At 38.2% G+C, this 14792-nt stretch overlaps 1 protein-coding gene across 1 annotated transcript in view; it reads right to left on the bottom strand.

Moving 5' to 3' along the window:
- Positions 1-14792, bottom strand: part of DMRTB1 (DMRT like family B with proline rich C-terminal 1) — a 42659-nt gene that overhangs the window by 27203 nt on the left and 664 nt on the right.

The following is a 14792-nucleotide window of genomic DNA, read 5'->3' as shown; positions in this document are numbered from 1 at the left end:
AGGAAACAAATGTAGCAACAGAATTCCATCCTCTCATAAATTGCTTGCTGGTCTAAGCTTTAGCTGGAATTTCAAGGCAGATGTTAATGTTCTGATAAGACTTATAGTCACTGGATTTTTTTTTTTTTAATAGAAATAGCATTGATAATACTGATTCAGTATTGAAAATAATGATTCAGGAAATGATCCACTTCAGACTAAAACCTCAAAGATAGACAGGCTAGGCTCATTTACTGGAGAAACCGCCCATGTAAAATAATACGCCTCAAATCTCTCTGACCAGGAGACAGCTTATTTCAGAGACAGTCATCCAAGACCTCAGCTAGTGTAAATCAGCATAGCTTGACTGATTGAATCCTGTGAAAACATAATTGTGTAGTGTATCCCCTCCACTCCATTTCTTGGAGAGAGGTAAGGACAGGCCCAGTTCCTGTGGCAAAGAGGAGAGAAGCTGTCACCAGTGGAAGTCTACAGTAGTGACATAAAGAAAGAGAAATAAATTTGTCTGTCAAAGGATTCAAAACAGTTTGAAACAATAAAAAAATGCAATATAGCTGCTCATTTTCAAGAAAGTGTCATAAAAAGGCTGATCAAAAACTCCATCCCACTTTGCAGAACAAAAGATTAAGTAAAATGATACCATTTTCAGTGGAAATTGTAGGGAGAAAAAAGCAAAAGATCTCAGCTCTGCAGAGTAATTACTAAGACATACCTAGTCAATAGCTTTGTTCTGTCAGAGATCATGATAACATACACAAAGATAAAGCCAGACAGTCTGTTTGGCTAGACATCTCCAGATTCCCTCTCCAGATACAAATCTGCTAATGAATCACAATTCAGTTATATTCATAACCAGGATAATGTCTTTCAAACTGTATTTTAACTGGGCAGTATTTTGCTTCATACATCCCACAGACCAATTAAGCATTTTGTATACAGCTATACTATAGATAATGAATGTACTGTACAAAAATGCTTAATTCAGTTTTTGAAGAGAAAAACAGCTTATGTTCGGCTTGTTTTAGTAAAAAGCCAAATGGGATGATTTGCGGGACCTCTCTAAAATGGAGTTCTACAAAGAAGAGAGCAGGGCAATTTTAAGTCTGGGTAGCAGCATGACAGATAGCAAGATTAGCCATTGAAGAAATTGGTGCCTAATCTGATTTTGCAGCATGTCAGTCACAGTATGCTAATATCACAGTCTTTAGTGAGCCTCCCCCAGAGATAGATTTGGCCCACTTAATTTAGCTAGGTCTACAAAGGGTGAAGTCCTATCAGTAAAACATGAAATGGCTGGGAAGCATAAACTCATCCACTAATAGAAGGCAGGACTTTGTAACTCTCTTCTCTCATCGCAGCCACATGGATCTACTCTAGGCAGCTTTTTTTTTACCAGGTCTGAACTCTGCATTAAAATCTTCAATGACTGAATTTAAATTAAATCCTATCCATCCTTGCAAAGAGAAATTACAGAGGAAATCCTAAAGCAAAAATATCCATATGGTTCAGAATCAGAATAGAATCCAACCTCTGCACCAGACTTCAAACAGTGAACTATTTTAATAAATAGAAATTTGCAGGAAGATCAGTAAAAAGCTTTCACAAAGGTTGTCTTTCTCTCCTCGTATAAACAGACAAGCCACTTCAGTCACAGAAGAATCATCGTATCAGCATCTTAATATTAGGGTTTAAGTAACATCAGACCATTTATTAGTCCAGGTTTTCCCCCAAAGATAACTGGGTTTATCTTTGTCCAGTAAAGATTAAAAAGAATGTATGCGACAGAAAAAAATATCTGTGAAGACCTTTTGTTGTCAGATATTTTGGAGCATCTTTTAGGCTGTTCCCTGACGGCTTGAATTCTGATTACTTATCTTCAGTAAGTCAGTATGATATTAGTTCCACTGATCTTGTTGGCTTTGCTTTCATGTGCAGCAGGTAACGCTGGGGAAAAGCAGAAAAGGTGGAGTCATTATGGATTCTGAAAGAAGTGAAAACAAACACCCACCACAGAGCACTTTGAAGAGCATAGGAAACCCTGCAGCACAGTTCTGCCATAACAGCCACCTCATCCCCACAAGCTTTATCTTTCTGAGTGGAAAATTTGCATGGCAATACAGACAAGCTTGTGTGAGAGGTGCAGGCTAAGCCTCAGCTACAGGCAACTAAGAGTGCTTTCCAGCAAAAGAAAAAGACAACTGGGAAATGCACAGTGCTGGACAGAAAATCTTGATGGATTCCAGTTCCCTGATCTACCCAGTCTTGAGGGAAATAATCACTCTACGTAAGCATTAGTCTCTGTCCCTGTGTACTCAGTCCATATTTGAGTTTTATGAATCAGCTGTAGAATGGGCGAGGTTTGCAGTGGTATTTAGGTGCTGGAAGCTGCTGCTAGGTAGATAGTACATTTTTTCCAGATGCCCAGAGAGAGGAGATACTTAGTCCCAATAGAAGTCAGGCAGGTCTTTCCTACTAGGAGAAGTATGATACTAGATGCATATCGCTGTGTTCTGAAATGATTTTGAAGGTTTGATCCTTGTTTTGTTTAGCTCATGCTGCCAGACCCCTTGTTCTAAACACTGCAGCTCCTAGGCTGGACTAAGTAAAATCTAAGTTAATCAAAGTTGATTAGTAAAGTGGTCATTAGGAAATACAAAGCAGATACACTCCCTCGTATTCCCACACCTCTCATATCAGATCCACACACTTATCTACATGTCTTCCTTATACATATGTTCAAGGCACAAGGAGATACCTCATCTGGACATGTCTGGGATTTTGCTTCCTTATTATGCAAATAATGTAGGATGTAGCAAATTTGATCGTTTTCAACTGTGAGCTCAGCACTGCAACTCCTTATTAAAGAATAGTTCATCTTTCCTGAAGCATGAGAAGGTTCTTGTCTGTAGTAAGTTTTTTACAAATTGAGGCTGCTTTGTATTGCAAAGGAAAATCTGTTTCGCCTGGTTTCTTCTTCAGCTTATTTGTCATATGGTAGAATTGCTTATGTAGAGTGCAAAGAAGAGAACAGGAGCTCTGGTGCTCAGGGAAGAGCATGTAGATGACCTTAATTTTGCAGATCCCCAAGGTATCAATCAAATAAAATGCAAAGGTTTTGCAGCAAAAACCATGGCATACAAGACTAACATATCAATTGAACCAAGGTGAACAATCAAACTGTTATTAGATAGTTTTTCCTATGAAGTGCTAAAAAGCTAAGGCGCTGCCGCTGAAAAAACAGGAAAGTCAGAGAGGGAAAACATGCACACACATCTATGTGTATTTCAGATGGTGGAACTGGAATATTTTATTCACAGCACATGCTAGTAATTGCTATTTTACAGCACTCCAAACTGCATTAGGGTTTGCATTGATAGATTTGCACATTGATAGCTTTGCACTGATGTCCTCTCAAAGCTGCATTTCCCCCAAAAGCTAATACTGAAAAGGAGAGACTTGCTGAGCTGTGCTAATACATAGCTCTGCAAACTCAGATGCTGACATTCATATGACCCATTGATGATCTTATTGGCTAAAGTGCCATGTTAAGAGATTGAGTGTCGATTTGATAGAGCCAGAAGATGAAACCACATGTCCAGGCTTTGATACTTGTACTTGACAGCTGGATTCATATCCCATCACAAAATCTCTCTAAAGATATCAGTGTCTCCCAGTGAAGCAAAACCCCCCAAAAGACAAGGGCAGAATCTTCATATGAGAGGAGAAGGGTGAAGCAAAGACGATAAAATATTTTGCCTGGCTAACATACAGATGCAGAATAATTAGATTTGAATTCAGAACGACACCTCTAAATCCAAGATTGAATGACCAGGTATTTTGCAGGCTGACTTCTTCCATCCCAGCCTGTCAGAAAGGCTGAAGCAGACGGGCAGGTGTATGGTCATACCTACCACTGCAGGTACAGTAGCTATGAGACAAAACCTGAATTTGTGTTGACTTGTATTTACTAACCCTTCCCTACCTGGCAGGGTTCCTCTGCTGAATGTAACAGGAATATTTTTTATTTCCTCTGAGACATGATTTAAGGCTTCTGCAGAATTCAGAACAGCTGTGCAATGTGAAAAAGACAAGGGACTGTACAAAATGCAAGGAAAAGGCAGAGTAAGTGAAATTAAAGCTAAGTGGAGTGACAGTGGGTAATATAAGGAAATAAAAGCATGACCCTTGCTAAGGCTGCAAGCAAGAGCTTATTAAGTTCTACAGATGTTTTCCCTTGTATTCAGTGGTCTTTTAACCAACTCCGTATCTGAGATTAGGATCAATAGAACTTCTTTTTACCAGTTCCCCAGTGTATAAACACTACTGGTACTAAGAACCAGAAATGGAGGACATCATAATGTTGTTCCACTCACAGAGGACTGCTCTGCACCACTGTGGAGAGCTCATCAGTCTACTCAAGGTGATTTGTAAAGAGATTTTGTGTGGTGTCAGCCTAGCTGTGTCAGGGAACAGAAGGACAGAGTGAATTATTGAAACAAACAGGCAAAATTTGCATGAAGATCTAACTTAACTACCCAGTTAGGATTTGTTATATGGCAGATATGCAAAACTGAAATAGAATCTGGAAGAATACTAATAAATTGATAAAATAAGGATTTTTTGATGGGCACTATGGATCCTCATATCCTCTACCTTATCCCACGTACCAGATTAATCTATCTTCCTGTGAAAGAGCCACAGAGAATAAATTGAGAGATGCAGAAACTGCCAAGATAGGACTTGTCAACTTATGTGAAGGGGCTTTCTGATTGATTGAAGATTTTTAGCAAAACCAGCACATGCTTTCCTGCCCTTGCCCAGGACAGCTTCTGTAGAAGGAACTATTAAAGACAAAGATGATGCCTGATTATTTTCAAATGGAGAAATACTTTTATTAAAGGGGGCATATAGTTCACAGGCAATGTTATGACTTAATTTTTATATGCCTCATGAAACTCATAAATAGTAGTTTATCGCAGCAAGTAAAGAACTGCACTAGGGAAATCTTCTGCAAAATAAAGCAACCAAACCAAAACAAAAAATTGCAGTGTTGTATAGCAGCTCCTACAGGGTACTGTCACTGTGGTTATAGTCAGACAGATGGGACTGCAAAACACCTAGAGCTTGACTTGCACATTTAATGTTCCTCTGCTCCAACACAACAGCAATCTTGGGGCCGAGCCATCTCAGGGCATCCATGGCACTGGCTATGAGAAGAGACATTGAGTGACAGGGAGGCATTTGCTGCAGAAGTTCCCAGCATGGTTCTAGCCAGTCACCCCTGGGGAAATAGGCACTCTTACTGTAAGAATAAACTTGCTAGATTGCAGTTGCTAGTACTAGCCCCTTTTCACCAGCCTTTCCTTAAAACAAAAATGACAGGCAGGCAGCCTGGCTCTGTATTAGAAATTAGTATGGCTGAGGAAAGAATGTTTTCTAGAAATTAAAGGGAAGAATAACTAGAAAAGCTAGTCACCAGTCTTGACTATGCTTTTGGCCACCAAAACAGCTGAATGTCCTATATTAAGTTCTTTCTGTAGTAGTTATAGACAACAGAGAAAGAGAGAGAGAAGAACTGAAAAGTCATTCCAGTTGTGATACAATGATAAGCTGATAAATCAGTCCATGAGGAGCAGAACCACAGATGTACAATGCAAAACTGTATATGCTACAGTGCATCTGAAATTACATTATTAGAGAGTAAATTTGGCCATGTTCTGCACAGCAGAGCCTGAAACAGTAAAAAATCTGTTGTAATTATTCTCTGTTTTAGGAGTAGCATTAAACATTTTGATGTGAGATTTAACAAGCAGTATTCTGTGAAGGAAAAAGATCCTTCAGTAGTGTGCTATCTGGGGAAGAAAGTTAATAGACAGTTCATAAGTCATGTGGCGAAGGCACAAGTGGCTTACATACATACATACACCTTTTAATTCAGTGCCTCTCTCTGCTCATTTCTGGTGTGACCTTCAAAAAGCCATGACAGGTTGCTCTGAGAAACCTGTCTTTGACTAGCTGTCGCAATTCCTCCTGGATGTGCTCACATTTACTCCTATCTGCCTCATCTGAGAAGACTGAATTCTCTGAGGTTGGAGCAGTCACAGTGTCTACATACTTCGCTTCCCATGGTAGGCCCTGATCTCAGCAGGGGCTTGACGTGTCACTGATAATGAAAACTGTAGCCACTACCTTTGGGGAGTGTATGTGGGAATGGTCTGACCTCGTTTCATCCCAAGGCAGGGGTGATATTCAGTACTTTTCTTAAATGCCTATGATCGAGAGGCAAGTGGTAACATGAATTTACTTTCCTTTGGAGAGAAGCCTTGATTTTTCTCTTCTCACAAGAAGCATTTTTAACAAAATACAGACTCCTCAATCATGTGTGTCACAAGCTGCTGCAAAAACTGCTAGGACTTCAGTTTCCAGGAAAAAGAGGCTGCTTTTACTGAGGCAGACTTAGGTGCACAGGAATTTCCAGGGACTCGTGTCTTTCCTCCTGCATTTTGCAGCCTCTTTTCACTACTTTATTGTAAGTTTGGACTGACAGTCCACTGGAGTGGTCTGGGGAGAGTTTGTCTGCATGCAGTCTTTTTATCTGAAAGACCATCATGTCAGCACATCATTTGCAAATGTTAGCGCAACAGGAATTACTTGAAAGGTGTTCATCAGTATGCATACAGCAGCTGCTGTGCACAAATATGTATGAAATTTTGATCACTGGTATTGAAATGGTGATCCTGAATATAAATTAGGAGGCTTCTAAATGTATAAAATTTCAGTTAAATGGGAACCAAGTAAATACTGCATTTTAAAATTATAGACATCTTCCATTTTAAAAAGGGAAATCTGATGTTAGTTCTTTCTTCAGGCTAGCTAAAGACCTTTAGGGGATGTAAAAAAAATAATCCTTAAAATAGTACACACGTTTAAATTTGAAAAATAATTGCCTAGGCATAAGCAAGACTTTTATCATGCATGTGAAGCTTTTAAATCTTTAGATGCTGTTGAGATATGAAAGATAGTACACAAAAATGCTTACCTGTGCAATACCTTTCTATTATCTGCTCAGGGAATAAGTTCTCAAATAAATTGATTATCCTAAACAAACAAAAAACCCCTCTAAACAGAGATAGAATGTACTGTATCTGGTTCCAGCTACCACTTGTGAGGAGTTTGCCTTTACATCATGCTTACTATGGCAGCTCTCTGAAAACCATTAAATCATTGGTCATCTTCTTCCCCTAACATTAAAGAAGAAGAAAGAATTCTTATCATTAGAGATGTAGAAAAGCCAACTTCAAATTTTCTTCAACTCCCTTTGCACAGGAGCTGAAATCCACCTTCCTTTTGTGTTGTCAGCTGTAATCGTGTGAGCAGCAGTTCATACAGTCAATACAGAACCTCACATAGGAAAGACAGCGGTAATTTTTTCTTGCTTTACCAGTCCTTGTCTAGCAAACCCTATTTAATTACCTGTCTCTCTAACAGAGGCTTTTAATTCAACCTGCGAGAAACACCTTGCATCAACAGTGCAATCTTTCAAGTTTGTAAACAGTACATTTATTTATGGTTTTGAGGCAAAGGTTTTCTATCATCAAAATACCAAGAATTACCTAGCAAGATCCCAGTGCTTCTCCTTGTTTAGGAGCTGTTACTGCCTTCACGCCAAATTGCACTTGAGGAGCAAATCTGCTATGTGATAGGACTTGCTGTGTGTTCAGTCATGTTCTGTAGCTTCTGTGCATTTTCCTTGTACAAGAAACACATGGTATGTTAGTACTGCACATGTTCAAATCACCATGATGTAAATATTTAATTAGTTATCTGTTTGTCTTCAGCCAGTGTATGCTTAAGACATCAAATAGGTATGCTTTAATTTTGGAAAAAAATGAATGCAATGAATAGTAAAGGAAATAATGGGAAAGGATATAAAAAAATCAAAAATCATTTGGGAATAACAGTTCAGAAGGCAGCACATTACTGGTAGACTATTATCTCAGTCTCCAAAATAGCATTGGTACAAGATGCATCTGTGAAATAGAGCCACTATCTTTGTGGTGAAACATTACAGTGTAGCATTACTTGCAGTATATTAGGCATGCTGTACAGCATTCTGTCCTGCTGCTGTATGTTTTGGATTGTGTACAAGCTGGACTTCTCCAGAATGTCAGGACGGGAACACAAACACTAATAAATCCAACAACTGTAGTTATCCTGTTTTCCCTCAGATACAGTCCATGGATCTATGGAGGACAATCCTCTGCTTTTAGCCATATTCCATACATCCTGGAAGAAGGAGGAGTGAATGCATTTTCATGCTCTGCTGGGTCCACACTTTCCTCTTATATTGCATATTACTGTTGTCACCCACTTGTGTTTTCTCTGACTTTCTGCAAACTCGTTGGGTCCTGAGCATATTGTTTGGTGCTCACACATCATGCCATATGTGCTGCCACATGCGTGTATTGCACACTAGGCAATGTGTGTTTTGTTTTCTGATACCTCCAACGTGCCCCTGTTTTAGCATTTAACTGTGAAATTGCAGCAAAAGGAGGCTCCTCGTTTTTGGTTGCCTCAGAAATCTAGTTGTATAGGTTTAATCAATAAAGGTAGTCAATCAATGACTTGACAACTCTCTGTCAACAGTTTTGACATGACAATTATTTTTGAACCATATGGAGATGAGTGAAATTAGTGCTATCTTATGTATCTTCGACTGTCCTCCCAAATCACCTTCATCAGATTTCTGCATAGCTGTCCACACCAGTTATATTGGAGACTGTGTTTTTGGCCTGACATCATCTCCCATTTTATCCCCACCACAGCAAGTTACAAACTATGATCCTGACAAACATTCTGCCCTCACTGCAAGTACAAATACGGCACCTGAGTTTCCTCCTTATTCATTGGTGTAAGTGGAGCAACTCCACTGAAATCGATGAAATTATGTGACTGCAAAAGTTGTGCAATATGATAAGTGGTTTGAGAGCACTGCAAAAAACAAAAAGCAAGTTTTTCTTAACTTGATACACCTGCTTAACCTCATGCCCTGCTGTATACTAATGCATGGCTTTGCCTTTCAATCAGGATTGTTATGTACAGTGTAATTTCCAAACAGAAGTCCTTCTTAAATGACACGTAAATGAATTTTCAAATTTATTAATTCTGTTTTATGACAGACTTTTATTTCTGGCATGAACTAGACTTCAAATAAAACTTTACCTGAGGCTCTGAGGATTTAACAAGTAGCAGGTTGGGTTTTTTTGTGTATAAGACTTCTACAAATCAATGAGGCTGAGTTCTGATCTGGAGTGTCTGGTCTTTGTGATATTTAATTTCCCGGTATTTTATGACATATTTCCTCTTCCTAGTTGGAGTATGTGATTAGAGGAAAACACATTTTGAGTGGGTGAAAATCATCCCCCTAAGAGACAAGTACTTACAAGCACAAATCCTACTCATGCCCTATTGAAAATTAAGAACACTGCAGACACTTTGTGCTAGCCATAGGAAAGTCATCTGATACATGCTTCTGTGTGGTTTTTTTTTCTTTAATGATGATAATATTTATGCAATCAGTAAGCATATATATGAAGAGAAGGCTTGGAAAAAAAAACCCCAGCATTTCAGTGGAATGGCATTTCCAATTGCATCTAATATAGTTAATGTTGTACTGATAAAATGCAGGTCTTGCTGATTACAATACATATCCTTTACTTCATTTCCTTTGCAGGCAGCAAGAAAGCTATCATTCAGATTTTTCTCTTAGTCTACATCTGTCTTAGGCAGTATTCTCAGTGTATAGTACCGTAACAGCATCATGTAAGTTGATGGCTTAATGCCTGATCCTGTTGTTCAAGCCATTTCAGTGAGCAGAAGGGTTCCACAAAATTTGAGAGTTGCGTGAACATCTGAAACTCTTTAAGTTAAAGAGGGAAAGCTGCTGATCAGCTGCAAAAGCAATCAATTAATTTTATACCCTTTCCCTCTTCTTGCTTACCACAGTGCAAGAGTGAAGTTGCAGACTGAACAATGATACAGGCAACAGAAATATTCATGTACAAAGCGAAGTCATGCATCTTTTCAAAGGTGCTAAGATGGAAATCTAAAAACCAATAAAGTAATGGATTCACCATCTCCAGTGAGTTGGCATCTATTCACTTACAGTAAACTGCACTTCTGTGCAAAGACCTATGCACTGTTTCAGTATCATTTGAGCTCAGTATTGCCCCTTTCAGTGGGAATATATGTGTTCTTTAGTACACTTATTTTCATTCAAATTTATAATTCACTGACTCGTCTCACTGGTCACAATCATCTTCTTTCTATCTAGGCATCAGAACTGTTCCTTACTCATATGACAATCCTGTTAACTGAATCTTTTCTGCAGTAATTGAAGAAAATAACTTGTTGTTATTGTAGTTGATGTGGGCATAAAGAGAAGCTTGACTTGAAATACAACATGGAAAGCTGGGAATGGAGACCTAGAATTTTGCCACTGATGGGTAACTTGATGAAACTGCTCAGTGGATTTTTGTATTTGTTTGTATCCCTGTCACTCTAAATCAAAATTGACAATGGTAAATGTACAGACTCATATTTTGTTTTTTCTTTAATTCACATATATTATAAAGTTAGTTACTAATCCTGTATGTCACACCGATTTTAGAGAATGTTAAAACAAGAACAAACTTTGTGATGCATAAAATCGTAAAGTAGAAACAGTTCAATAGAATAAAGCAATGATTATTGCAATGTACAAACATGAAAGCTGCCCTAAGGAGGTCCCTTAAACACATCGTTATAAGAAATGCTTACAAATTGGGTTTTCCATGTCACTAAAGTCTACTGCTACAAAATACTCCATCACTCAAAGCAAAACTGGAAAGATGCCTCTGGCAGAGTGGAATCACTCAAAAGCATAGGGATAGATCATGCCCAGCCTGTGAAAGACAACAAAAGAAACATTTCTGTGTCCATTCTGGGTCACTCCTGTTTTCCTGTTGGGCAGCAGTTCCAAAACTCTTATTTATTTTCATTAGACCTGCTCCCACTGTAAATTATGTCTTTAGTCATACATGTAAATTTAATTCCATATTTGAGAAGTAGATCTGGTGGTTCTGTCTTTGTTCATTGCTTTAAGAGTACAGTTGCTAAGGTCTTGCCTGGTTGGTGCTCGTTTTTTCTCCAATGTTGTGGTCATACAAACATGTGTGTGTATGTGTAAGAAAGAGAGCAAGAGCAGAAATGGGGAAGAAGAAAAGAAATAAATGTTAGTCCTTTCTTCAGAATACATTCTCAGAGATGCCTGGATATCTTCAATTTTATTTTTCAGAACTATAACTCCTTTCTCCAGAGTTTTTACGCTGCTTTACAAGCAGGGGAATGTTATCTTCCCTTTCAGAGAGACAGAAAAATTTACACACAGTTTATGCCCAAAGTTATCCAACAATTTCTGTTTCATGTTTTGTTTGTGTTTTTTTTTAATTGTGTTATTCATCAAATATATTCCTTCATCTAATTCATATCTCTCAAAATGTCTACCTACAAAATACCTATTTTTGCATGGGTTGAGCTTTTTTTGGCCTTAAAATGTCATTCCTTTGGTGCAGAGACTGAGTCTTTTGCAAAAAAGCACCCAGGTGAACTGCCAAGTCAAGACTCAACAGAATAATGCCACCTGAGGGAGGCTTTGAAAATAATAATAATTAGCTATACTTGCTCCTGGATTTGTATTTTAATCTATAAATTCTCCTATTTTGCAAGTTCTAGGGAAGTTTAGTTATAATTTTTGCTTTTCTACTGCAGCATTAATTTATCACAAAGTGATATTTTAAAGCAGGTCAGTAAAACTTTGATCTCAATTTTTTAAATATAGCTGTCTTTTGCCTGACATCCAGTAACTTAAAGAGTATATGATTTACAGACAGTGCATGCTCAGCACTTCCTGAAAGCAAAGTCCCTGTCTTGTCTTTCATGTTCAAAAAGAGAAGCATCCCAAAACATCAGACACATTTTGGAAGTCAAAGTGAATCTTCGCTATAGCATATTTGGTGTCACTGACTGATTTACTTTTTTCTCTGTGTGTTTGGGCATAAGATTACTAAATCTCTCTTGTAGCCTATGTATGTGGAGTAGAATAGATGATCCTTGAAAAATAATTCTTATGTTTGTGTTCATTATTTTCAAAACCTCAAGCTATTTAGGTCTCTGAAAATAACCATTCAGCAGCATTAGAGGTTCTTCATGAGGCAAGTCTGTTCCATTACACTGAAGCACCCAGCCTGAAGGAAGATGACTGATCAAATTGTCATCTGCATCTTTCAGACTTCACACCTGCTTGGAGTCAAGACAGTTTTCCATTCATAGACTTTCTCCCCTCATCATGTTGGCCAAAGCAATTCTTAGTAGTACTGAGCTGAAACAGCAGGTAATTCATACTTGTAAATAAAGGACCAGCTTCTACTGATGCAGATGCATGCAAAACAACACAGTTGTTACACTGAAACCTTTTCACTGCTAATACAGACTGAAAGGCAGAGTCTTACTTCCTGCCATAACATGCATTTACTCATCCCTTTATCACCACAGAGCAGGAGTGGTTTTCACCTGTCACAAAACTACTGGAACTCGTCTTCGTGCCACTAGCATAAGGGTTTCTTTGAAAATTTCATGGGAGAGCCATTTGCGTGCAGTACATTGTGGACATGCTCCAAATGCTGCTGCACCAGAGGCATACAAATGTAGAAATCTTATAAAATAGGGTTTGTTGTGGCTAGTCCTTGAGAGGCGGCATATTGGAAAGAGAAAAATAAATGTATTAATTGAGACCATAGCCATTCATCCCTTATGAGAAGCGTGTCATCTGCCCTCCATTGGTAGTGCTAGTCAATGCCAACTTTAGAGAGACCTTCACATGAAGAAATCTCTGAAGAGACAAGTGGGAATGTACACGGACTTAAGGATTGATATGGAGCGGCTGCAACATTTGCAAATAAAATTTCTAAGACCTTTGATTCAGGAGATGCAGATGTTCATACTGGGGTATTTATGGCTTAGTTTATGTCTAGTAAATAATGAAGTGGCAACAATGGGCAAAAAAAAGGGAAGGTCTTTCTTGACACAGAAAGAACTTGCATAACCATATTACAAGATCCATACAAATGCAGGGATTAATGAACAGCAAGGCATGTAGATGAAGGGCATAATGTATATTTTCAGCATCTCACTTTTTTTGCTATCACAGATCCTGTAGGTAGCAGAAATAACCAGCAGTATGATTCATCATTTTACTGTATAGTATATCCTTTGCTTTTATCATCTTTCACTGATGTGATATATAAAACTTGGTGATTTCTGGATATTTTGTTTTCTATTCAGTAAAATATGTTTACTGCGGTCTCAAGGTATGTGCAACTTATAAACAACAATTAAAACATAAGGAACTGGCATAGCAGTTCAAAATATATCTCCCCAGATGGCAGGGAAGACAAATGTTTGTGTTCTTATCAGTTATCTAACTGGCATAAAAATATTTTGAATCTTTCATTGTCTGTTCCCTGCCTATTTGAGGACAAATTCAGTATGGAAGTGCATTGGTTGTTCCCCTCTAGGAACTAAGATTCTGAGACTGAAAAGGAGACACTTTTACTTCTTCATCAGAAGAGAAAGGATGTGCACATGGGTTGAGAATAGATCTCTGAGTCAGGAATCTTGCACTATTTCCTGTGGAATATGCTTCAGTTTAGGAGATCAGAAAAGGTAGTTGAAAAAACGTATTATTAGGAAGCTTAAATTTGCCATACATGGAGCCACATCCCTATGTCAAACAGGGCTATTCAAGTTGAAAATGTTAATAACTTCATTAATGATTTCAATGAGGTGTTAGAGAACATTATGATTAAATTTTCAGATTAACACCAGAATTGAAGGGCTGCAAGCATTTTGGAAGATAGGATTAGTATTCAAAGCAGTGTTTATAAATTAGAGAGATGAACTGAAAAAATGTGAAGACAACTTGGTAAGAGCAAGGGCAACACAGGTAGGAATGATCGCTACAACATCAGGAAAACAGAATGACTGGCTAGAGAGAGTTCTGCGGAAAGGAGTCTAGGGGACTTCAGCAGATCATAAATTGGACTTCAGTCAACAGTGTTGTACTATTGTGCAAATAGCAAACACTTGAGCTGTCCGAACTGAAGCACAGCACGTAAGTGCTCCATGTTTCCTTCACCTCAACAATTTGACCCATTTGGCACATCGCACTTTGAGAAAGACTTGGACCAACTAGTCCTCAACAATGGTAGCCAGAGGATCAGAGGTCAAAAAAACCATGGCTTTGAGGTTGAAGAAGTTGGGATAGTCCAAGGATGTCAGGGTTGATGGGGGTGGGGGAAAGAGAAAAAAAAATTACCATGTAGTAATAAGAAACTTCTTCTTACATCTGTATTCTGTCAGTAGTGTTCTGTTATCATTGGACTTCTAAGGAAATATCTCTGGACAGTGCATTTAGCTTTTTTACTCGCCTACAGTATAAAAATATTTATATCCATTTTCTTGGATAAACAGATAGGAGGATGTCAAAGAAGTCCCATTTTTCTAGGCCAATTTGACAGAAATAATTCAAATATTGCTGTTTATTGTTACCTAATATGACTTTAAAGTTGAAATGCAATAGAAATGACTGACTTTGTGATGGAAATACTGGAGTTTGAATTAGACTTTTTATTTAACTGCTCTTAATAAAAGAGATTTCCCATACTTACTTTCAAGTATGTAGCTCAGCAGGAACA

This window comes from Falco peregrinus, chromosome 10 (assembly GCF_023634155.1).
Source record: "Falco peregrinus isolate bFalPer1 chromosome 10, bFalPer1.pri, whole genome shotgun sequence".
Classification (NCBI taxonomy): Eukaryota; Metazoa; Chordata; class Aves; order Falconiformes; family Falconidae; genus Falco; species Falco peregrinus.
This window is presented reverse-complemented; position numbering and strand designations above follow the sequence as displayed.